Source organism: Chelon labrosus (genome assembly GCF_963514085.1).
Source record: "Chelon labrosus genome assembly, chromosome: 11".
NCBI lineage: Eukaryota > Metazoa > Chordata > Actinopteri > Mugiliformes > Mugilidae > Chelon > Chelon labrosus.
Genome location: NC_140344.1, coordinates 2,431,139 through 2,454,916, shown reverse-complemented (window position 1 = coordinate 2,454,916; position 23,778 = coordinate 2,431,139).

The following is a 23,778-nucleotide window of genomic DNA, read 5'->3' as shown; positions in this document are numbered from 1 at the left end:
TCTTCAGTAAGAATCTACAATGTAAACAATCGTGAAAATAAAGAAAAACCATTAAATGAGAGGGTGTGTCCGAACTTTTGACTGGTAGTGTAATATTTTGTTTAATAATAGAATAATTCCACTTTCTCTGTGCATCACTGCATGGTGTCCCTGTCTTTCCCTGTCTCACAGCATTCTCAACCTAAATTGAAAATAAATTAAAGATTCATTCGTTCATTCATATCTATTCATTCCATTCATAGATTAAACACATTACATGATTATATAAGTAACACCATCAATGAAAAGGAGCAGGAAGAAGAAAACTTATGATACCTGCCCCTTAAAAATAGTTTTAATTACATTTAATTGACTACAAAAATAATCGTTTGTTGCAGTCCTACATTAAAAGCAATGAAAATTATCATTAAAACTACCAGAACAATAAACATATACCTTCCAAAGAATGGTAGCAGCCTGGCTGCAAGCTCTGCCGATGATGACACTAATACCAAGGCTCGGTGATGAGTTGGCCTCTACGTCTGCTTTAAGGTAAATAAGATTGTGTCCCACGCCACGATCTCTTTTAACAAAACGCGTCCAACCTTATTACTGTGCAGGTACTGATGCGCCTCAGAGCTTTTTAGATTATGCCTCCCCGTCCGAAGCGGCACAGTTAAAGTAGCTAATTACGCCACTGTATGTTATTTTAGGCCACTTCTTCATGTTATCCTCCCACACCTCTATATTATCAGGCAGCGGGATTGTAATGTCGTCTTGTTTGAGCTGGTGTTCCCACATGATTTACGTGTCGAAGTAGTCAGAGAAAGTGGATTCGCGCTGACAGCTAGCATGTAAAAATACCGCTTCCGGTCCGTACCGGAAGTCTCGCCCATAATTCACGCAAGGGCTCATGGGAGCTAGGAATAAGGTGGATAGGTGATGCAGTGTGTGATGGGAAGCCAGTGAAGCTGTTGGAGAACAGGGGTGATGTGATAAGAAGAAGGGGTCCTGGTGATAATCCGGGCAGCAGCATTTTGTACAAGCTGTAGTTTACGGAGGGACTTGAGGGGGAGACCAGTGAGAAGTGAGTTGCAGTAATCCAGGCGGGAGGTGACGAGGGAATGGACAAGGATGGCGGTGTGGACCAGGAGAAGATTGCTGGAGGTCGGCTGGCCGATGGTCAACAGGCCAGGGAACCACCACCGCATGGCTAGCAGACCGTTGCAGCAGAGGCTGCCGGCCTGCAGGCCTGCCTCCATGGCGACCATGAGGGCCTGACCTTCCTGTTGGGGACCTCATGGCCAAACGTGTGCCCGAAAACAAGGGCAAAAATTTGGGCATGAGCCATGGTTTGTACTCCAGCTTTTGTTGAAAATAATAAGTCAGTACTCGCCTCTTATCTACGGAGCCCCCCAGGGGACACGGGGAAAAAAAAATGATGTGTGAAAAAAAAAAAAAAAGGACGGACATTGCGAGATCTCGCAAAAGTTTCTCAGGATCTCGCAAAACTTTCTCGGGATCTCGCAAAACTTTCTCGAGATCCCAAGAAACTTTTGCGAGATCCCAAGAAACAAAGTATTCTGGACCAGACCGGTTTCATTGACGAAAGAAGAGGAGCAATGGAGGACAACTTGGAGAGCCTCTTGAATTCAAGAGAGGTCCCAAAAGAGGACATAAGTCGAATGAAGAGAGACAAGGTGGGCATAGTAATAGGCTAATATTATATAATAATTCATTCATATACATTAAAAATTAATTAATTAATGTAGCAAAGCAGACCCCGAGTCAGTGACAGGGTATAAGCTAGGGCTAATGTTTAAGATAATGGTCGCGCTCATTACTTCCCTGCTCTAACCAGTATGTATGTATATATATATATATATATACACATATATTGTATGTACAGTCTATGATAGACTGTATACAAAAAGGCTCTAATGTTAGTCCTACGACCATAACGTTGTGTCGTTAGGCTGGTACAATGAAATACAACGAAACTGTATCGTGACTACCAGGTTTATCACTTGAATACAAATACGAAAAAGAAAATAATGCGTGTAGTGTGTCACGTTTTGTGATGTCTTAAACAGCTAGGTTTTCATCTTGCTTGTCCTAGTGATGAATAAGCTTTGCATAGCATAGATTTTAGCGTAGCTTATTTTTTATTAATAACCTAGTGTTTGTCAGACCTAAACAAAACAAAAAATACATCAACACATTTCTGCAGCAGAATAAATACATGTGCTGTCACTTGCAGGGGTGTTCATTTACTATTAAACTCGAAACTGCACCCAATTAAATAAAAAAAAACTAGATTTCTGTTTGAAATGGATGTAATGGACTTGAAGTAGGCCAGCTTTCTATCTAGTCAGGGGGCCAAAACTGATATTAAAACTTTGTCGGACACTTTTTGGTACAAGCATACAACCTATCCAATATTAATATTTAACCCCTCAACGTGTGTTCTAGGCAGGTTGTCAGCTTAGAAAATGATTTTTTGTCCATTTTAACACTATATTCTCAAAAGTGGTAAAAGCGGATTTTTTTCCCCCAAAGTGCTTCCATTCTCTTCCATGTTACCTACTGTAATTTTGGGCAAATGTGCAATATAATCCAACCTATGTGCAAGAATGATAATTAAAAAATAATAATCAATAAATACCGCAAGGGTATCACACCACAAGGGGCACTGTTGTGTCAGCACAGCTGTGATTTGGCATGAGGCAGTAGATCCAGAGAAGATGATCACAGCAGGGTTCAACAGTCTGAACAAAACTTTATAAAGGAGTGAATCACACAACAGATCTTGGTCTATTTGTCTACACAAACATTTACCTATGTATATATATATATATAATATAGCACAGGACACTAGATCCCTATTTGGACTGACACATGATGGAGAAGATGATGAAGACAACCACAAAGACTGCCGTCCATCAAGACTCAGAAGGGATAATGATGATGTCATTCAACTTGTAGACTTCCAGAGATACCATATCTTCCAGCTGGAGAATATGTATGAGTTGGTGTCTTTGACAACCGGTGATGTTGCTTCAGAAGATATACTGAATGACCTAACACATGCTGCAGAGGCTGGGAAACAAATGGTAACTGAGCTGGTGAAAAAAAGAATGAGCACAATGAACACAAACTTCCATAACAGCCTCACTAAGAGAAAACTCAAAACATTCTCAAATCTTGTGTGTGAAGCCTGACAGGGATATTTTCCGTCGCATCATTGTATCAATGGACAGTGGCAGAGAGGTTAACATAGATGGGCTTCTCCAAGAGGAACTGTGCGCAGTCCCCCTTTCACTTGCCACAACAGAGTCAGTGCTCAGACCTACTAGCAAAGTGACTTAGCCACCATACTACAAGCTGGTGCAGAAGAGACCGGGCTAAGTCCATCTCTTGTGAGAACATGCACTATCATTGATGGGATGGCTTTAGTAAGAGCAATAGGAAAACCTCAAAATGCATCAACCTTTGAGGATTATGCTGACATTTTCATACAGAAAGTGACTGGCAATCTACATGGGAACATTACTAGAGTGGATCTAGTCTTTGATCAGTACCTACAGAACTCCATAAAGGGTGGAACAAGAGAAAAACGCAGCACCACGCAGCGAAAAATTCGCACCATTGTAAGTAATGATGTAAAGATGCCAGCTAACTGGAATAGCTTCATTGAAATGCACGAAAACAAGGCCAACCTGACACAATTCCTTTCTATTGAACTTGAAAGGCATGTCATTCAGTATGGTCTTGAAATTGTAAGAAGTGGGGGATTTGATGATGCTGAAAAAGTGGCAACGGCAGCTGGGATAGATGTTTCCCACCTTCGGGCTGCACATGAAGAAGCAGATACCCGCATATTGCTACATGCTGTCGATGCCACAACCAAAGGGTATGAGAGGCTCATCATTCAGTGCAGAGACACAGATGTACTGTTGTTGCTTCTTGTGTTTGCACACCTGCTGAGCCCAGAAATTTGGATGAAAGCAGGACCTGCCCAGAAACCACGCTACATTAAAGTGCATGACATTAAAATGTCAAATGATATTCTGGATGGTCTGTTGGCTTTTCATGCCATTACTGGATGTGACACTACCAGTCAGTTCACTGGAATAGGAAAAAGGACGGCGTGGAAAGTGTTCCAGCAGTGCCCTCATCTTCTCCACAACTTTGGTGAGGATGAAGTACAAAGTCCAGCTGTTCTATCCTCAGCAGAACAGTTTGTCTGCAAACTGTATGATCCAAAAACAACCAGCACTTCAATCCATGATGTTCGCTGTGCCCTGTTTCAGAAAGTGAAAGCCAATGTGGATACTTTGCCACCAACTCAGGATGCCTTGTCTCTGCATCTCATGAGGGCCCACTATCAAACAAAGGTTTGGAAACAGTCACTAGTGACCCATCCACAGTTGCCCTCACCAACCAGTTGTGGTTGGCACATGAAGGATGGAATGCCTGTCCCCCAGCTTTTGACCAAAGAACCTGTACTGGCCAGGTGCTTGGAGCTGAAAATATGTGGATGCAAGGAAAGTGGAAGTCAGTGCAGTACCAGGCAGTGTCAATGTCGAAAAGGTGGAATATTTTGCAGTGGGGCATGTGAGTGTGCCTGTGCAGCTTGGTGCAAGAATACTCAGGTACTCACATCATTATTATTGAGTTTTGCCACATTATATACAACTATATTGTTTCAGATTATTTGGCATGATATTGTTTTTCCTGTTTTGTAGATTATATTTATATTATGCCCTTGGATGCATGCGTGCATGTTTTGTATTGGGAAGCTATTCATTATCAAAACAGTAAACTTTTCTTTTGTGTCCCTGACCAGGACTCAGACTGAGCACATGGACATGGTCCCTGGGTGCCTTCTGTTGGCTACATTTCCGCCTTGACATTAAAGTATGACTTGTGCAGCCTTGCACTGTCTCCACCTACAATCTTTAAACTTGGCTTGACTCATTCCCATAGATAGGGGTACTGATTGATAGAGATTGTTATGTTTCCAAGCTGATATTCTATTTGAAAACTGGTTCTCTTTAGGCGGAGATTGTTTTTTTTTCATGTTCTAGTTCTGTTGTCTCTTACACTGTACAATAAATGTTCATTCTGACACTTCAGCAGACATCCCATCAGTGTTAGCTTTCATTTGATACCATTTTTATGTATATGGGCCTTGTGGTTGTGGAGATATTCAACATTTATTGTTGGCATGTCGTGTTGAGCAGGAAACCAAAAAAGTGGCCTAAAATTGCTTGTACAAGTCACAAAAAAAAAAATCAGCTTGACAACCACCCTAATATCCTACCTATGGGTGTCTTCTAACTAAAAAAATAGGGTGACAGCTTGTACCAAAACATGTCCGCAAAAGTCTTAACGGAAGCCCTTTTCAGAATTGGCCCCCTGACTAATCTAGCATCTCGGTGTATCTCTTTCTGTTCTTACTGTAATACCAGCTATGTCCAGGTGCATTGAAACACTGCAGTGACACTGTTTTGAAAGGGGAGGGTTATGGCTTTGGATCTGTGTGTGTGTGTGTGTGTGTGCACTTACATTTATCACTTGGGGGGGTCCCACGACAGGGAGCACATCAACAGTGGGGGGCCCAAAACCGGTGTGGGGCCCAAAATGGTGGGCACACTTCATCCTTCCTCACAGAGGAAGAATGCCAGGCAAAAAAGTTTTCAGAGATTGAAAGCCTTTATATTTGAATTTGAGTGGCAGAACCAATGTTTGTGGTAAGCATGTAAAGATAGATGTATTGTATAGATAACAGAAATTCTAAGTTAACCCTGAAACAAACTTTTAATAGTTGATGGATGAACTAAAGCAAAATACTCTCGGAAAATTCTTTAAAAAAATATCTCTTCCAATAAATCTCTTTAAAATTATAACACTATTACAATTTTTCTTATACTTTTCAGCCTTGATGCATCTAAAGAAGATGGATCTCTTGGACGATTGGTTAATGACAACCATAAAAACCCAAATTGCAAAATGGCCTTGGCACAGGAAGGTTAGTTGGTTAAATTAAGCATGGATATTATTTTATTTTTTTTGACAAATTAAAGTGTGTAAAAATGTGCCATCTTGTACAAGCAAATTTTGTATTTCTCCAATATTCATGTTTACAGTATTACTCTGCGTGTATCTATGGAAATGCATGTGATCTTTGATCTATGTGATGTGATTTAACATCAGTTCTTGTTCAATTGAAATCAAGGTGAAAGACCCTCAGACTCCTGCAGCTGCAGTTGAGACAGAGACCAGTCTTGGACATCAGATGTTCCACGAGGAACCAAAACCAGAAGAGACTACCACACAGGTAAAAGAACATTGTAGACACAGTCATCACAAATATCTGTGGTGACTTGTATGTGATGTTGTTCTACTACCAAAATGGCCCACCAATGTTCACATAGCTTTGGGTGGAGTGATGAAGGCCAGTTTATTTCACACACACACGCATGTTTCCAGTCATGTAATAATAATAATAATAATAATAAATTTTATTTATAACGCACTTTACATCAAAGCAATGACCTCAAAGTGCTACCATGCACATAAAACAACATAAAGACTTTAAAACTAGCATAAAAGAATAAAAAAGAGAGACATTAAAAATAGCAGTTTTAGCCATAGGCTTTTATAAAAAGATGAGTCTTAAGGCCTTTTTTAAAAGAGTCCACAGTCTGTGGTGCCCTTAGATGCACAGGAAGAGTATTCCACAGGCTGGGTGCAGCTGAACAGAAGGCGCGGTCGCCCATGGTTCGAAGCCTTGTCCTTGGAGGCTGGAGGAGGTTGGCCTGTCCAGTGCGGAGATGGCGTGAGGAGGAAAGGGGGGTGATGAGTTGTTTGAGGTAACCGGGGGCAGTGCCATGGAGGCACTGGTGGGTCAGAAGGGAAACTTTGAATTCAATCCTGTACTGGACAGGAAGCCAGTGGAGGGATTTGAGGATGGGTGTGATGTGGTGGTACTTCCGCACCCCCATCAGGATCCTGGCAGCACAGTTCTGGATGTACTGCAACTGCTTGATGTTCTTGCCTGGGATCCCGATGAGGAGTGCGTTGCAGTAGTCCAGCCTGGAGGAGACAAAGGCATGGACAAGTTTTTCGGCATCACGGAGAGTGAGTATGGGGCGGAGTTTTGCAATATTCCTGAGGTGAAAGAAGGAGGTTTTGCAAAGGTTAATGTGAGCCTCAAAAGTCAGGTGAGGGTCCATACTGACACCGAGGCTTGTGACTGAGGATGAGAGGTGGATGTCATGGCTGGAGAAGGTGATGCTGGTGATGGTGGATGACCGGGTCTGGTGTGGAGTGCCAACAAGAATGGCTTCCGTTTTTGAACTGTTAAGTTGCAGGAAGTTAGCCGTCATCCACGCCTTTATCTCCTCCAGGCAGGTGGAAAGTGTGGAAAGGGCTGCAGAGGGGTTTGGGTTGGTTTTGATGTAACGTTGGGTGTCATCAGCGTAGCAATGGAAAGCTATTCCATGCTGGCTGATGACATGACCAAGGGGGAGCATGTAGAGCGTGAAGAGGGTGGGGCCAAGGACTGATCCTTGAGGGACACCACAGGTGACAGAGTGTGTGTCCGATTTAGCACCACCCAGGGATACATACTCTGTTCTTTCGGTGAGATATGATGTGAACCAGGCCAGGGTAGTGTCAGAGAGTCCAATGGAGGAGGCTGCGGTGAGGTCAAGAAGGATGAGAAGTGATGGAGAGCCAGCATCAGCCGTCATCAGTAGGTCATTTGTGACCCTGACCAGGGCAGTTTCTGTACTGTGGCCAGAGCGAAAACCAGACTGGAATTTCTCATAAAGACTGTTAGTTATGAGGTGGTTGTGGAGTTGGGCAGAAACTACCTTTTCCAACACCTTTGACAGGAAAGGGAGGTTGGAGATGGGGCGGTAGTTGGCAGGTACTTCGGGGTCAAGGCTGTGCTTTTTGAGTATTGGCTTAATGACAGCAGTTTTCAGAGACGTGGGGACATGGCCGGATCGGAGGGACTGATTGATGATTTTGGTGATCATGGGACTTATTGCAGAGGAGTGACTTTTTATCAGGGCTGAGGGAAATGGGTCCAGGTCACAGGTGGAGGGCTTCATCTTCCTTAGGAGGTCCTCAATCTCATGCTGAGTGATGTCCGTAAAACAGCAGAGGAGCTGGGTGGTCCCAGATTGAGGGTCAGTGGAAGTAACTGAGGGGGGAGAGGGGCTAGGGAGAAGAGGGGGCGGGGGCGGGGGCGGGGCAGCAGATACAGCGGGGGGGCTGGAGGGCATGGGGACGGGGGGGGGGGGGGCTGGAGAGACAGGAGCGGATGTTTTGAACTTTCATTTTAAAAAAGGAGATGAAGCTGTTACACCGCTCCTGCGTGTTATCTGAGTATAGGGGGGTCTGAGGTTTAAGGAGATGATTTATGGTTGAAAAAAGTTGCTTGGAGTTACCAGGGCTATTGTTGATTATGTGGGAGTAGAACCGGGACCGTGTGTCACTGAGGGACTTGCTGTAGGCCTTCTGATGTTCCCGGTAGGCTAGCTTGTGAACAGCAAGTCCTGAATCCTTGAAACGCCGTTCAAGGACACGTCCTGCTCTCTTCTGTAAACGCAGCTCCCTGGAGTACCAGGGGGCTGAGCGTGTGAAGGTAACGGTTCTGGACTTGAGTGGGGCATGACGGTCCAGAAGGGTGCTGAGTGATGAATTGTAGAGATCCACAGATTCAGTGACTGAAAGTGGGTTGGCAGCAGAGAGATGACGGAGGTCAGTAGTCAGGGTGACTGGGTTGATGTTCTTAAGGTTCCTGAAACTGATTTGTCTGCTGGGCTTACTGAGGGGGGACAGGGTGGGTAGCTCCATTGAGATGGCCTTATGGTCGGACACGCCCAGATCATGCACCGAGAGATTGCTGATGGTGGTGGAGTTGGTGATCAGCAAATCAAGAGTGTGGCCTTTGGAGTGTGTTGGGACATTGACGTGTTGGGTGGGGTTGAGACTGTCAAGAAGATTAGTGAATTCAGCTACAGAGTAGGAAGGGGGGTCGTTAACATGGATATGAAAATCACCGAGTATGATGATATTCCCTGGGGTTGTGCAGAGTGTGGTGAGGAGATCATGTATCTCGGGAATAAAAGCTGAGTTCGGTTTGGGGGGCCGGTAAATCAGCAACATTGTGGTGGAAAGTGGCGGTTTGCATTTGAATGCAAGGCATTCAAATGAGGAGAGGACCGGCAGAGACAGGAGGGACAACTCAAAGTCTACCCGGTGCACAACGGTGCGGGCCCTGCTGAGGTAAGTGTAGCCAGGAGGACAGGCTTCATTCAGACTAGAGTAGACTTCAGGTTGTTGCCAGGTTTCAACTATGCACATGAAGTGTATCTGCTCGTTGATGATGTGGTCATGAATAAAAGATGCCTTGTTATTGAGGGATTTTGCATTTAAGAGTTCAATTTTAACAGGGGGTGCTGGGTTGGTGGCAGCGGAGTGTCTCTGTAGGGGCCGGAGTAGGCTGTAATCCACTCCACGTTTTCTGTCCTGCTTGGAATGAAATAGCCTCTTGGTGGCAGTGCACTGATGACGTGTCAGTTGTGCGACGGGCGTCCAGATGGAAGGAATGCACTGCTCAGGCTGCTGGTGGTAAACGAAGCTTCTGCGTGTACTCCGGTGGACATAACGGGGGCGGCGCAGAAGTCTGAGTTCATTTATGATGGAGATGTTAAGTCCAGGAGTGATTGCAGCGTTTAGTTTGTGGAGTTGTTAGGAGGAATAGCTGAACGCCATGCCAACCAAGGGCGGATGCCGCCTAGCCTCCGGACTCAACCAGGAATAGCACTACTGTACGATAACAAAATATTGGTGAAATGAGTGTCGCGGCAGATAATGCGTTATTTAGAGGCTGCATTAAGGTGCCCCAGTCACTCCCACTACATGGATATACGTTGGTCTAATTATCTCCTGAACGACTGCAAATTACGTTAGTAAGCTATATGGGTGACTAAACGATCGTATTTTATGTAGGGCTGAAACGATTCCTCGAGTAATTCGAGTACCTCGATTACAAAAAGTGGTCCGAGGATTTTTTTCTGCCTCGAGGAATCGTCAATTTAATTGTGGTTCAAGCGGCCGCACGGACTACTTTCAATGTGGCACAACGTGCTTACGTCACCTACGCAAGGGAAGGCCGGGGAAGAAAGGAGGAGGAGGAGGAAGCGGACGTACAGGTGTTTGACTGAGGGAGCGGGAAAATGGCAGAGGCGAGGAGAAATAGCGACGATGAAACAGAAGAAAAAGGCGATAAAAAAAGACAGAAAATGTCGAAAGTGTGGGAGCATTTCCGACTGAAAAGAAAGGAGAACACCGTGACGTGCATTAGTTGTAACACGGCCCTTGCATACCACAACAGCACGTCTTCTATGTTGCAGCATCTCCGCAGAAAACACCCGGACTCGAGCGGAGGACCGGAGACAAGGTAATATTAACGTAGCAAATCAGTGTGATCAACGTTAATGTATTTTACGAACATAAACGCCAGCCTTGCAGAGGGCTAGGTTTTTGTTAATTATGACTGACTACTGTCAAGTTTGTGGTTAGTTTATTACGAGCGTGACGACATGACTTCATAGAGGGTTGATTTAAAATTTAAAAGGACAGCGCTGATAAGTCTAGATGGAAATAAAAACATAACAAAGTTAATTAAGCAGTTTTAAAATTTAGTCAACTACTAAGTAGCTGGTCACTGGTCACAGTGTGCCTCACTCTATTGATTAGGCTATGTGTGTGGTTATTGTGTTCCAATACAGTAGTTGTCTTAATTGTGGACACTGCAAAAACTCAAAATCTTTAAAAAAAAAAAAAGTATTCCTAGTCAGCTGGTGTAAATTCATAAATGCACAGCCATGAACCTACTGTATTAAGTCATTTAGTCATAGTAATATCATTTAACTAATTATTATTTCTCTTCTTTTTTCCAGTAAATCATCACAGTCTCGGATGGACAAATTTATCTGTAAAGCACCATTCTGTGGCCCTGAGCAAGCAGCTGAGCTAACAAAGAGCATTTTAAACATGTTAGTCAAAGACATGCGCCCACTGAGTATGGTAGAGGACAGTGGTTTTAAAGCAATGGTTGCAACTTTCCATCCGAAGTACGAGCTTCCATCAAGAACATTCTTCACAAAAGAGATGGAGAAAAAGTACGAGGATGTCAAAGCGAAGATGAAGCAGGCGCTGCAAGAGACTGAGTGCATTGCACTCACCACTGATATCTGGACGAGCATTGCAACAGAGGCTTATATGGGGGTGACATGCCATTACATAGGGGAGAATTGGCGCATGGTGTCCCACTGCCTGACAACGATGCCCCTTGAGGAGAGACACACAGCTGCAAATATTGCACAATGGATTGAGGAGGTGATAACAAAATTTGACATCCCAGTGAAGAAAATCAAGGCTGTCGTCCACGACAACGGCGCTAATGTTGTAGCAGCAGCAAAGATTTTGCAAGAAAGGCACGGATGGGCATCAGTGCGTTGTGCCGGGCACACCCTCAACTTAGTTGTGCAAAGCTCTCTGAAGATCCATCAAGCTATCTCCAAATGTGTTGCGGCTGCGAGATGCCTTGTCGAACACTTTAAAAAAAGTGAATTGGCGAGCACGAAGTTGAAGGACAAGCAAAAACAAATGGGTGCTAATGAGAATATGCTGGTACAAGATGTCTGTACCCGTTGGAACAGCACGTACGCCATGTTGTCCAGGCTACAAGAACAGAGGTGGCCAGTGACAGCCACACTCTCTGACCCTGCAGTGACCCAGAGAGGGAAACACTATCTGGACCTGAAACCTGAACAATGGAACCTGATTGAAGAGCTGAACCAGGTCCTTGAACCCTTTGAATCAGCCACAGTGTTCTTGAGTGGACAACAATATGTCACACTGTCTGCACTTCCACATCTTGTGTGCAAACTTAAGCAGAACATAGAGGAGCCAGAACTTGAGACTGCACCTGTGAGGTCGTTCCAAACTCATGCAGCAGAGCAGATAACAGTACGATGGGAAGGACTAACTGAGTTTACTCCTGAATCTCCAAACATCACCCTGCTTGCTGCTGCTCTAGATCCCAGGTTCCGAAAAATGAAGTTCTTGCCTGCTGATGAAGTATTCAAGATCCAAAACACAGTGCGAGCCATGGCTTTTGCTGCCAGCCAGCAAGTGAGGAAGCCCACTGCAAGTAACCATGGAGCATCCAGCACAGCACAGGACTCCCCACCAGCAGCAAAGGCCAAGGGGGCTACGTCATTCCTCGACTCAGACTCCACCACAAGTGACGAAGAACAAGATGAGGAGCAGCAGTTAAATGATTCTGTACAGCAGGAGGTAACTAAATTATTTTTTACATTTGGCTATTAATATGAGATGAGATACATCAGCAGGACTCATTACAGTGCAGTTATTTATAATGAAGTGTTTGTGTGTGTGTGTGTCTTATTCCATAGGTCTTGATGTACTTCGGAGAACGGCCCCTATCCAAGAGGGAGAACCCACTGTCTTGGTGGGAAAACAATGCAGCGCGGTATCCACATTTGGCACAACTGGCGAAGACTCTGCTGTGCGTTCCGGCAACATCTACACCTTCAGAGCGCCTGTTCTCCGCCGCAGGCAACATTGCCTCTAAGAAGAGGGCAAGCCTCAGCCCTGACCATGTTGATATGCTTACCTTCTTACATTGCAATAAAGAGCTCCTTTAAAGGTTTGCTCACACACTCACACACACACACAAGATGAGAGAGAGAGAGAAATAAGAGGGTGGCTGTTGCCTTGATATGGACTTACTTGTTCCAAGTTCCTGTTTTTGTCTCCCCTCCTATATGCCAAAATAGCATCTTGTGTTTTACAGTTGTTATGTACATGTTATGCACAACATGAAGGCTTATTTTGCCTTCTTTCTTTTTTATAAATGCCTTATGTTTTTGATAACTTGAAAGTAATGTAATTTTATTTATTTTTGATATATTGAAAGTAATTTAATTGTATTTATTTTGATATATTGAAAGTAATTTTATTTTATTTATTTTTGATATCTTGAAAGTAATTTAATTTAATTTATTTTTATTTGTGTTTTATTTATTCTTATTTATGTTAGCAGTTGCCTCTTTGGTAATGTTTCAAGACCAGAAAATACTTGCTTGTGAATTTAAGAAATAAAAACAGTTGATTCTAAAAAAGGAAACCAATTGGTCATTCATTAAGTGAAATATGTTATTTTCTCTTGTGTATTCATAATTGCTCTTTAACGAAGCAAAAATACGTTTTATCCGATTACTCGATTAATCGATGTAATTTTCAGTAGAGTACTCGATTACTAAAATATTCGATAGCTGCAGCCCTAATTTTATGCCAGAAATAAGGTCCAGGTTGTAAAAAAACGTAGTTCCCCTTTAAGTTTGTGGTGTGAGGACGGGGACTTTATTTTGCGGGCAACTTCTCATTTTTTGTATGAACAATTGAACATGAAGTTACCGTTTTACCAGCTATAGGCTATATGTGCATTCTCTCAGTTATAATTTAAGCCACTGGTGTTGTGCCGAGTTGTGCCTGCCAGCTGACAACTGCATGCACCTTGTGGGAGTGCACAACGGTATAGAGCCGTAGCGCCGGGCTTGGACTATATGTACTCTGGCCGGGTCTGATCGTGTCTTAATTTTCATGTCATTTTCAGCACAGTGTGTTTGTTGTGGCTACAATTCATTTCGCAGTACGTGCAATATGCTCGTGTCTGACTGGAAACTCTAGCGGAACCAATGTTAACGGTCAGACAGGGACCTCACAGATTTATTTTTACGCTAAAAAATGCGAGTATTTGTTCACTATGTAATGTGAGCAATTGAATATTTAAGTTACTGAAAATGCCCATCCCTAGTTTTTAGTCAAATTTTTTGTCTAACATTAACAGTATGTCTTTCTTAAAATACTCCCATGGACGAAAGCACAGAAAGTGATAGCAGTGTGGAATTAACCCTGAAAGAGAAAAAAAAAAGAACGAAGGTGCATCTAGTGAGAGCATAAGAAAGTCTTCCAGTCAGAGCAAGTTTAAGCCCAGGGAGAGTGGAAGCGAGTCCTCCAGGCAGAGAAGGAGCAAGTCATCCAGTCAGAGCAAGTTAAAGCCCAGGGAGAGTGGAAGTGAGTCCAACAGGCAGAGAAGAAGCAAGTCTGAAAGTCAGAAGACAAGTGAGTCTTCCAGTCAGAGCCAGCTTGATTTTAGCCACAAGAGACCCTTTGAAACAAATTATGACCCCACACATAAATTTCCAAATAGCAGAGTCGATGGGAATGAAAATAAAATAAAAGCAACATATTCTAAAAAGGATGCGAGTGTTTCAATGCCTCTGGAAGAAGAGCAGTCTATCTATGTCAGTCCAGTTATAAAGAAGGAGGATGGATCTAGAAGCTATAACAAGAAACATTTCTGCTTTTATTGCAGAAAGTTTGTCCAGAAAATGTCACGACACTTGTGGCGTAAACACCAAGATGAAACAGATGTTGCAAAAGCACTCAGTTTGCCAAAAAATTCAAAAGAAAGGAGACTGCAGTTGGACTACATACGCAATAAGGGGAACTTTGAGCACAACAGTGATGTTTTGGAGACACAAAAAGGTAAGCTCATCCCATGGAAGCAACCACAGAAAAAAATCTGTAGGACAGAAATTTGCACATTGTATTCACTGCTATGGCTTGTTCTCAAGAAGAGCAATGTGGCGGCATTTTCAGGTGTGCAGCTTCAAACCTGAGAGTACTAAACCAGGTAAAACTAGAGTTCAAGCTTTATGTGCTTTCGCTGAGCCTGCTCCACCTGGATTTAATGATGCTCAGTGTTTCCCACACATAGACGAATCTGTGGCGGTTCGCCACAGATTCAACTCCGACCGCCACAGATTCAACACCGACCAAAAAAAAAACCGACCGTCACATATTGCGTTTCGTTATTCTTTTTTTACGCTATTTAAAACACGCAGCGTATTCGTTCAGCTGCATTTCCTTTCCCTGCTCTCTCTTCGTCTCACTCATGCGTCTCTCTCTCTCACACACACACACACACAGCTCCTCCCCTCCGTGCACACCACAGAAACACTGATGCTTATTGGAAGTTCTTAAGCATTATGAACCAAGACATGATTGCAGTTGCTATTAAAGAAGACCACTGCCTTCTAGAGTATGGTTACAGACTGTTCAAGAAGAATGAGAAGACAGTCAGTCAACACCAGTATATAAGGCAAAAACTGAGAGAGCTTGGCAGGCTGTTATTGGAAGCAAGAAAAATTACAAATGTGAAGACTATCCAAGAACTCATAAAGCCTGAACAGTACAGTCGGGTTGTCACTGCTGCAAAGAGCCTATCTGGATTCAGTGAGCAAACTGACAAATACCAATGTCCGTCTCTTGCTCGCAAGGTTGGACACAGCTTGCATTCTTTGGCCATGTTTATCAAGTCCGAAGGCCTGTAAAAGAAAGATAAACAAGCTACTCAGGATGCTGAGGAGTTTGCCTAGCTTTATCAGGAAAGTTGGAGATTTGACATTGCCAGCCAAGCCTTAACTCAACTTGATCAGGCCAAATGGAATGCTCCTCAACTCTTACCTTTCACACAAGATATCCAAAAGCTACATTGTCATCTAGCTGATGTAACCCCAGTTGGATATTGACGGACAAATAATTGGGTGTTGTAGTACAATAGGACGGGGCCTGAGTTCGTCTGGAGATGGCGCAACCTGTAATGACTGTAATAAAAAATAATTTTGCGGTGCCTCCAATAACACTTAAGAAGTAAACACAAAATTTGGTACTTCCCCTTAATAATAATCCTTCACTTCAACCTGTTTTATATTTATCCAGAACGTATCAGCATTTCAACTTCAACACAAGCTTTAGTTGACACAAAAAAATTTATTACCCAGTTACGAATTGGATCGGTAAATTAGATAACTAGTTCTCTGTTGACCTTTAAGTATGCATTGATAACAGTAGTCAAAACTCTCATTTAATGCTTCCAAAGATTTGATACACGATTGACCAATGATGAACCCACTGAGAGAATGTAACATCAAAGTGACCAGGTCAACTCAAGTGTCCACAGCCCACACTCACACACACATTCACACGGGGCTATTAAATGTAAATGAAAATAAAAAACGTTGCAGGCCCGGTCGAAGCTTGTGAGCGTGGAGGCCGGAAACGAATGGCCGTTTCACTGGGTTTAACCAGCACAAACAAAAAAGCACGTGCAACAGGTTAATGGTGTACTCACGAGTCCAGCAACAGTCGGAGATGAAGAAGGGGAAAGGGGCAAAAGGCAAGAAGCAGTTTCGGCGGCAAGGGAACAGAGCGTGCAGCAACACCGTGCGGGGAACCACGTTCAAGTACAGCAGCTACGGTCTCTCTCCACGGTCCAGGGCTCTCCCGGTCCCCACTCTCTCCCTCTTATGGCAAATGTCCGGTCCTGAATCACACAATTCCTCTTAGTAACTAAGCTAGAGGCTTATTCATGGCGAAAAACCCACAGTGTGTTGTAAACAAATTAGCAATTGCTGACTGCAATGCAGAATTAACCATGTGAAAGTCTATGAGCAGGCTAAGCTAAAGGCTAGCAGCGATTAGCAATTTAGCTCGTCTCTAACACATTACAATTACACAACAGCACTGAGTACATTAAAACACATGAATTTACCTCTGGCAGCTTCTCAGAGTTCTCACACATAAACCACAGGACGACTCTCCGTCAGTCTTGGAAGTTAGGAGTGTTTTACTTTAAAGTTTACAGCTATCCAACTCGGACGCCGATAAAACAGACTCTGCTGTCGCTAACTTAGCTGCGGCACGCCAGTGGTACTAAGCACCTCCCACCTGAACAAGGTGAGGACAGGATTGGCTCTACAGACATACAATGATGGGAGAAACCAAAGAAATGCTTCACTACCCCTACAAACAAACGTGATCTTTCAAAATAACACCACTCTCCGACTTTAACGGTACATAAAAGGACTGTTTTTTCCAACATTTTATAATCCAACAATTTTTAAACATATTTACACTTCATGAACTGTTATTTATTAACAACATAAACATTTTAATGTCTGTATATAAATGAATGAAATTAAAGACTGCATTGCTACACTGAGAAACACAGGGCCGGATTAACCATTAGGGCAACTGGGCACTTGCCCAGGGGCACAGGACCAGTAAGGGGCCCTGGGCATGGTTCGAATTACGGGGGGTATTGGGGGGGTCTGACTCCCCTAGATGAGACTTAGACCCCCCCAAAGTAGATGAAAATAATAGTTTGGGGGGTACTGAAAATTTTTTAATAAAATATAATGTTGGCCTTTCCAAAATTGTATGTATTTAAATGCAGTATTACCATCACATCAATTCAGGAAATAATCTAATGAAATACGATTTTCAAACCCTCACCCCCATTGGGATGTACCATTTCTCAGTACGTTCAGTTGTTTGCTATGGTTCTTCACTAGCTGTCAAACGTACGTAGCCTACTGGGTGCGGGCGCAGGCGCTGGTGTGTGCGAAATTAAGAGTAAGTGGCTGAATCAACTTTAAACTCTGCCTATGGTTTTGACTACCATGTATATCATCATGCGTTGTATTTTGTGGTAAATGAATACTGACGAACTAAAACAAATGCACAGTGTGCAGGCTTTGTATTAGGCTAGGTGAACTTGGCTATTAAACGGGAATTTTTCTGTAGCCCATCTGTTAATAATTCTGGATTTTACATTTAAGTCGGGTGTTTGACATTTCGGTAATCTGTGCTATTGGTCTGTATGCATTTCCATGTTTGCATTGCACTGCTATACCGAAAAATATTTTTTGACTGTGGCGCGCAATTTTACGCACGGGGCGCACCGTGAAGCAGTGTTTATCCGTGCCCAAATTCAACCCTTCCTATAACGTGTAGGGTGCATTGTGCTTGCTAGTATGATTAGTTTTTTTTACCTTGTCGGCCAGCCAGCCACGGTCATATGACCTATATTTCGAAGGAAAATTGACTGTGAACCACAAGTGTGAAGTCGTGTGTGTAAGCCTATATAAAATGGAGAGTGACGTCACCAGTCAAAATAGCGGTACCCCCCGAAGCTCATGGTATAATTCAAACACTGGCCCTGGGCACAGTCAAAATATTTTGTTCGATCACGTTACAAACGCAGTCCTCACTTCCCTAATTATGTGCAGATTTGTGCAACCCGTTCGATCAAAATATTATGTTAAATCACGTCAAAAACAGTCATAGCCGCGGAAACATATTCTCAGCAGGGGGTGCTGAGAATAAAACGCAAGACATGAGATCAGTTCTCAATCGAAAACCAAAAGGAACTTTTAATTCAAAGATAATTCAGAGCTCATTGGTCGTAGGTTTGTAATGACAATGAACCCGGAGCCTCGGCCACATTAATTAAGCGTGCAAAAATCTTAACTTTCACAAAACAATATTGCATACACATACATAGTGGAACCAGAACAAACAATGTGTCACAGAGTCCGTGTAACTGTTCATGGTGCTGATCACTTTGGCAACAGTAAACAATTTGTCACAGCTGTCCATGTAACTGTGGTGCTGAACACCGTGCGTAAAGGCGTGCTGCGCGGTTGCAGCATTTGAAAAAGAAACGTGACTTACCGCCTGCATCACACTCCACTGCTTTGACATAGCTGAAACAAACAAATAACGCGATCACCGTCCTCAATATAATGCAGCCATCTCCATTTGGTAAACCAGCTCGCATTGAATGAACGACAAAACCTTTCTTTTCCAAACGGCCTTCCTGGAAAACTGAAGCTAGTTGGTTGATGCGATGCCTCTGAAGCGTTAGCATTTTGACCTGGGACGTTAGTTTGAATTGCAGGCTCACAGCTCCTGTCAACACACTCCCGGTCCCGGTCATCACAGTGTGGGGGTGCTGCTGCTGTTTCGGTCGTTTCAGGGGTGCTCGGACTGGGCTGCAAGTCTGCCTCTTCCATCTCTCTGTTGCATCTCCTTTTGTTTTGTTGAGGCTTCCCAAAAAAGTCTAAAATGCGTTTTTGCGCCATGGTGATCAGTTAGCTCGACTACAACTTGTACAGTAGTGTCAAGTGTGTCACGTAAGGTCACGTATCGTCACTTACTGTCACTTGACACTTGACCTTACGTGTGGTCATGTGACTAGCAAGACACAAATTGTATAGTGAATATTAAGCCAGACCGCTGCAATTTATAGTTATTAGTGTTTCCAGTTTTAACTTTTAGCATTTTCTTTTTTCACTTTATTTCGTGTATTTATTTTTGGGTAAATACATTTTTGGGGTGCAGCAGCCCCAGCACCCCTACTTCCCGCGGTACTGAAAACAGTGTCTGTGTTGAATCCGTGTACCTTCCGTTCATTCGTTTTTCGTAGTGAAACCAAAGAGAAAAAAACGAGAAACCATTTGTTTTTTCGTTATCCGTTTTAAAAAACAAAATGGAAAAAACGGATGACGGATCGTTTTTTCATTTTCCGATTCACCACCAGAATGAAAAATCTAAATTTTGGATTACGGGATCTGCCCGTTCGTTTCGTTTTGCCTGGGGGCACGTCTCTTTTTGGAACTTGGTTACCTTGGTCGGACCGAAGTCCACCAAGAGCTCTAGCTCGCTGTGCTGACAACAAAAAAGGAAAAAAAAACGGTAAAATGGCTCTTCATGAGTACACAGAGTTCATCACAGAACTTTTTGAGAGTGGGAAAACCCATTCTGAAATTGCCACTGCGCTACAGCGAGTCGGTGCACCAAGGTGCTCATTAATGACAGTGAGAAGGTTTTGTTCAGATCACAATCTCCGAAGGAGAAACTTCGTCTCAGAGTTTTACTCAACCTCTGCGATGATAGTTGACACAGCTGGTTCACTCAATGCAAAGCGAGACATGATGAGACTCAAGTAGATCAGTATCAGTAGCAGGCCTACTCCCAAATCTAGGCTGTTGCGCCTTATTTCGTGGACAGAATGCCTTTTGTGTGACGAAAATACTCATTACGAAACCATGATACATCGTAACGCCTTCTTTCGCGGAGCTGCGTGAAATGTATTATAACTTTTCGCCACGAGGTGGCAGCTTAAGTCTGCTGTAGGCTACTATAAATGACATAAATATAAGATGGAACTACCCTCCCTGTCCCTGTCACTCACTATCATTGTGAATCCTTAACATAACTCTTCTACCCCACCCCTCACAGACGGGCCCATCTTATGGCCGGAAATTTATGACGGGATACAGGCGAAGGACGTGTCGGGAGAATACTTAGGGAGGTGCATCAGCCATACAATGTCTTGCGTTGTCAGGTAAGATTAATATAGACAAAAAGTCAGTGACAAAACAGTTTTAACAAAAGGTCATCATCAGCTGTGTCATAGGCCTATGATATCCTATGCTATATTTGATCAATACTAAGTATATGCCAGTTGCACAGAAACCAGACATGCTACGTGCTTGCAAAGTATTTTCATGATTAGGCCTATTTTACATGTAAATGAGTACTTTACGTTGCGCTAATTTCACATGACAATCAACACACATGTTTAAGTTGAACCAAATGTCATGCACATGTGTGTGTGTGTGTGTGTGTGTGTGTTAAAATCTGGATTGAATCTGTGATTAATTAGAAGTTTCAATTCCAAAAATAGGCCAACTAGTTGAAGTATATCGGGGATATTTTCTATACTACGAATGGCTGCGCTGTGTTTAGCCACAGAAACACCCCAGAAAATTGTACTTGATCAAATTTGTATGTTCTTTGTTTTAGGGAGCACGCAATCTAAACCCTGTTCCTTATCATGCTGAATACATGGGACATAAGCTTCACATGGACCAAAATGAGAAGCTGGGGATGTTTGGCGTTACACATGTCTTGGCTGTTGATGGCTTCAGCAGCAAAATTGTAGCCAATGTTACAATGCCAGTGAAGAACAACCTGGTCATTTACAATGAAGTGTACAGGTAAATGCAGTGTTGGGCAAGCTACTTGGAAATTGTAGTGAGCTATGCTATCAGTTACTCTGCCATAAATAAAGCTTCACTACACAAAAGCTACCACCCAGTCAAATGTAGCAAGCCAAGTTACACGAACACAGCAAAAGTAGTTCACAACATAGGAAGCTACTTTAAGTTGTGCTAATTTCACATGACAATCAACACACATGTTTAAGTTGAACCAAATGTCATGCACGTGTGTGTTAAAATCTGGATTGAATCTGTGATTAATAAGAAGTTTCAATTCCAAATATAGGCCAACTAGTTGAATTATATCAGGGATATTTTCTATACTACGAATGGCTGCGCTGTGTTTAGCCACAGAAATACCCCAGAAAATTGTAGCTTGTGTGGTCAAGCTACTTGATCAATAAAGGAGTTAAGCTACTAAAACGTTACTTGATTCTGTAAATAATGAAGCTACCACCAAGCTACTGAGAATTGTAGGAAGTTACTAGCTTCGCTACAAGTAGTGAAGCTACTGCCCAACACTGAGTAAATGGCATACAAGTTAATTTTCTTATATTACAGAGCAGCTGTTGCCAGCAATGGTATGTGGGACCAAATCAGAGTGGACCACGGAAGGGAATTCTTCTTGTCTCTTTACATTCAAGAGAAACTGTCCCAGCACCGATTCAACACCAATAGGCTACCATACAAACAAACGACATCATCAAAGGTATTTTTCTTTTAAAAAAAAAAAGGAAAAGACATCACAATACTTAAAATGGTCTTTTTTGGCTCACAGCTTCACTTCTGTTAAACAGAATCTCCGTGTGGAACGAATTTGGCCCGAAGTGAACACCAGGGTGAACTATCCATTAAAAAGAACCCTGGTCGACCTAGTTGATACGGACAGTCTTGACATGCAGGACAACAACACCAAATACTGTGTCTCCAACCTCACGTGTCAAGTGAGCCAAATTGGACTTGAGAGAGCAGTGCAGTCCTGGAATGCCCACAGAATACCAGGTATGACACTTGCAATTATTGCTTTGGAGCACTTGATTGTGTGTGAAACTGAAGATTCTTTACCCACATGACTTTTAGGCAGAGGAATACCAAACACGCTTGCAGCTGGTGGTTGTCCACAAAGGATTTCAATGGAGCTCTTCCCCAGTGCTGCAGAGGCTGCAGGAATGTATGAGGACGAGTTAGGAGCCTCCCTGAGTTGGGCGTAAGCCTTTTGGGACGGACCCCTTCTCCTCAGAAGAAGACCGACAGCAGGCAGAGCAGGTGTTCTTTCGAGATTACCCAGACATAACAGTCCTCTTTGACAGGGCGGTCAACAATGACCTCAGTCTTTTTCAAGACGCGCTGTTGTGCCTCATCAATGCAACAAATAGGTTTGCATGAGATTAATAAATGCATTTTTTTTTCTATGCGGATCTGTTTCAATTTCCTTATGTCTCGCCACAATTAATTAAGTACATAGTACCTGTTCTTTCTCCCATGTGTGCTTAGTTTCAGCATCCCTGCTGGTTTGAATGCAATACTATGACATGTCTTCTTTTATACTACATATACCTAACATTTCATAATCATAATCTCAATATTGCGATTGTTATCTTACACTTAATTTTTCACCGAATCAAAGGGAAACAGAATGCTTTTATGAAAACATTACATTTAATGCAAATTAGACGAAAACAGCAAATTAGACAATAACAGGAATTAATTTATTAGAACAGTTTTTCAAACAGGGCCAACGCCTCTGACAGCCCTGCTACCTCATGGCTCTCCACTTCATCTGCCCGGCACTTTGGGCATGAAGGTCGTTCCTGTGTCCACACACGAACACACCTCTGGCAACCAATAATGCTCCTGCAGCATGTGGCAAACACTGGTCTCACAGCAAGACCTGTGAAATACATTGAATAATTAGTTTTATTCGTTTTCGTTTTATTTATTCACAGGACTCTTTTTTTAGAGTAGGTTACTTTTTGCACTAAGTTTATTTATATGACAACACAATAATGACAGGGAGGATCCATAATTGCTTTAAATAAAGAACATCAACGTTTTGGAGAGGCCCAGTCCTAGCCCAGACCTCTAGCAAAAGAGAATGGAATGGAATGAACCTTAAGGCTACTCACACCAGACATCCTAAATATATGGCTGAATTAAAGAAAGAATGGGTTAAAATACCACTTGGGCATTGTTCATTATCTGATTCACAGTTAACGGGCACTTGGTTGAGACTATTACTGTCAAATGAGGCTTAAACAGTAATTAATTCCAAGGGTTCACTTATTTTTGCTACTGGCACTTTGGATGTTTTATGAATGTTTTGAACAAAGACATGACAGACAAGAATTCCTTTTGCACAGTTAGCTTCAGCACATTGTGTTTGGTCATACTGGTGAGTTAGAAGATCTGATCACATTTAGGGACTAATTTTTGCAGAAAACCAAATAATTCCAAGATGTTCACAAACTTTCAAGTGGAACTGTAGTACTGTATTGTAGAACTGAGTGTTGGAGTCCAACAGTAGTCTTGGAGTCCAACAGCTGAATCTCATTCCCTGACAATGCAATCAATTTAATGAGTGAGAAAGGCACAAAAACATCACCAACCTTTGCAGATGAGACAACCAAATGCCGCCCTTATGGTTGTCACTTCTGGTTCGGCCAACACCAGGACAGTTGACCGCGCAGACGCGCCACTCAACTCCTTGATGACCTTCGTCACCTCCTTCAGTTCCTGGGCTGCTTCAACCACCTCCTCTATCTCGGCAATC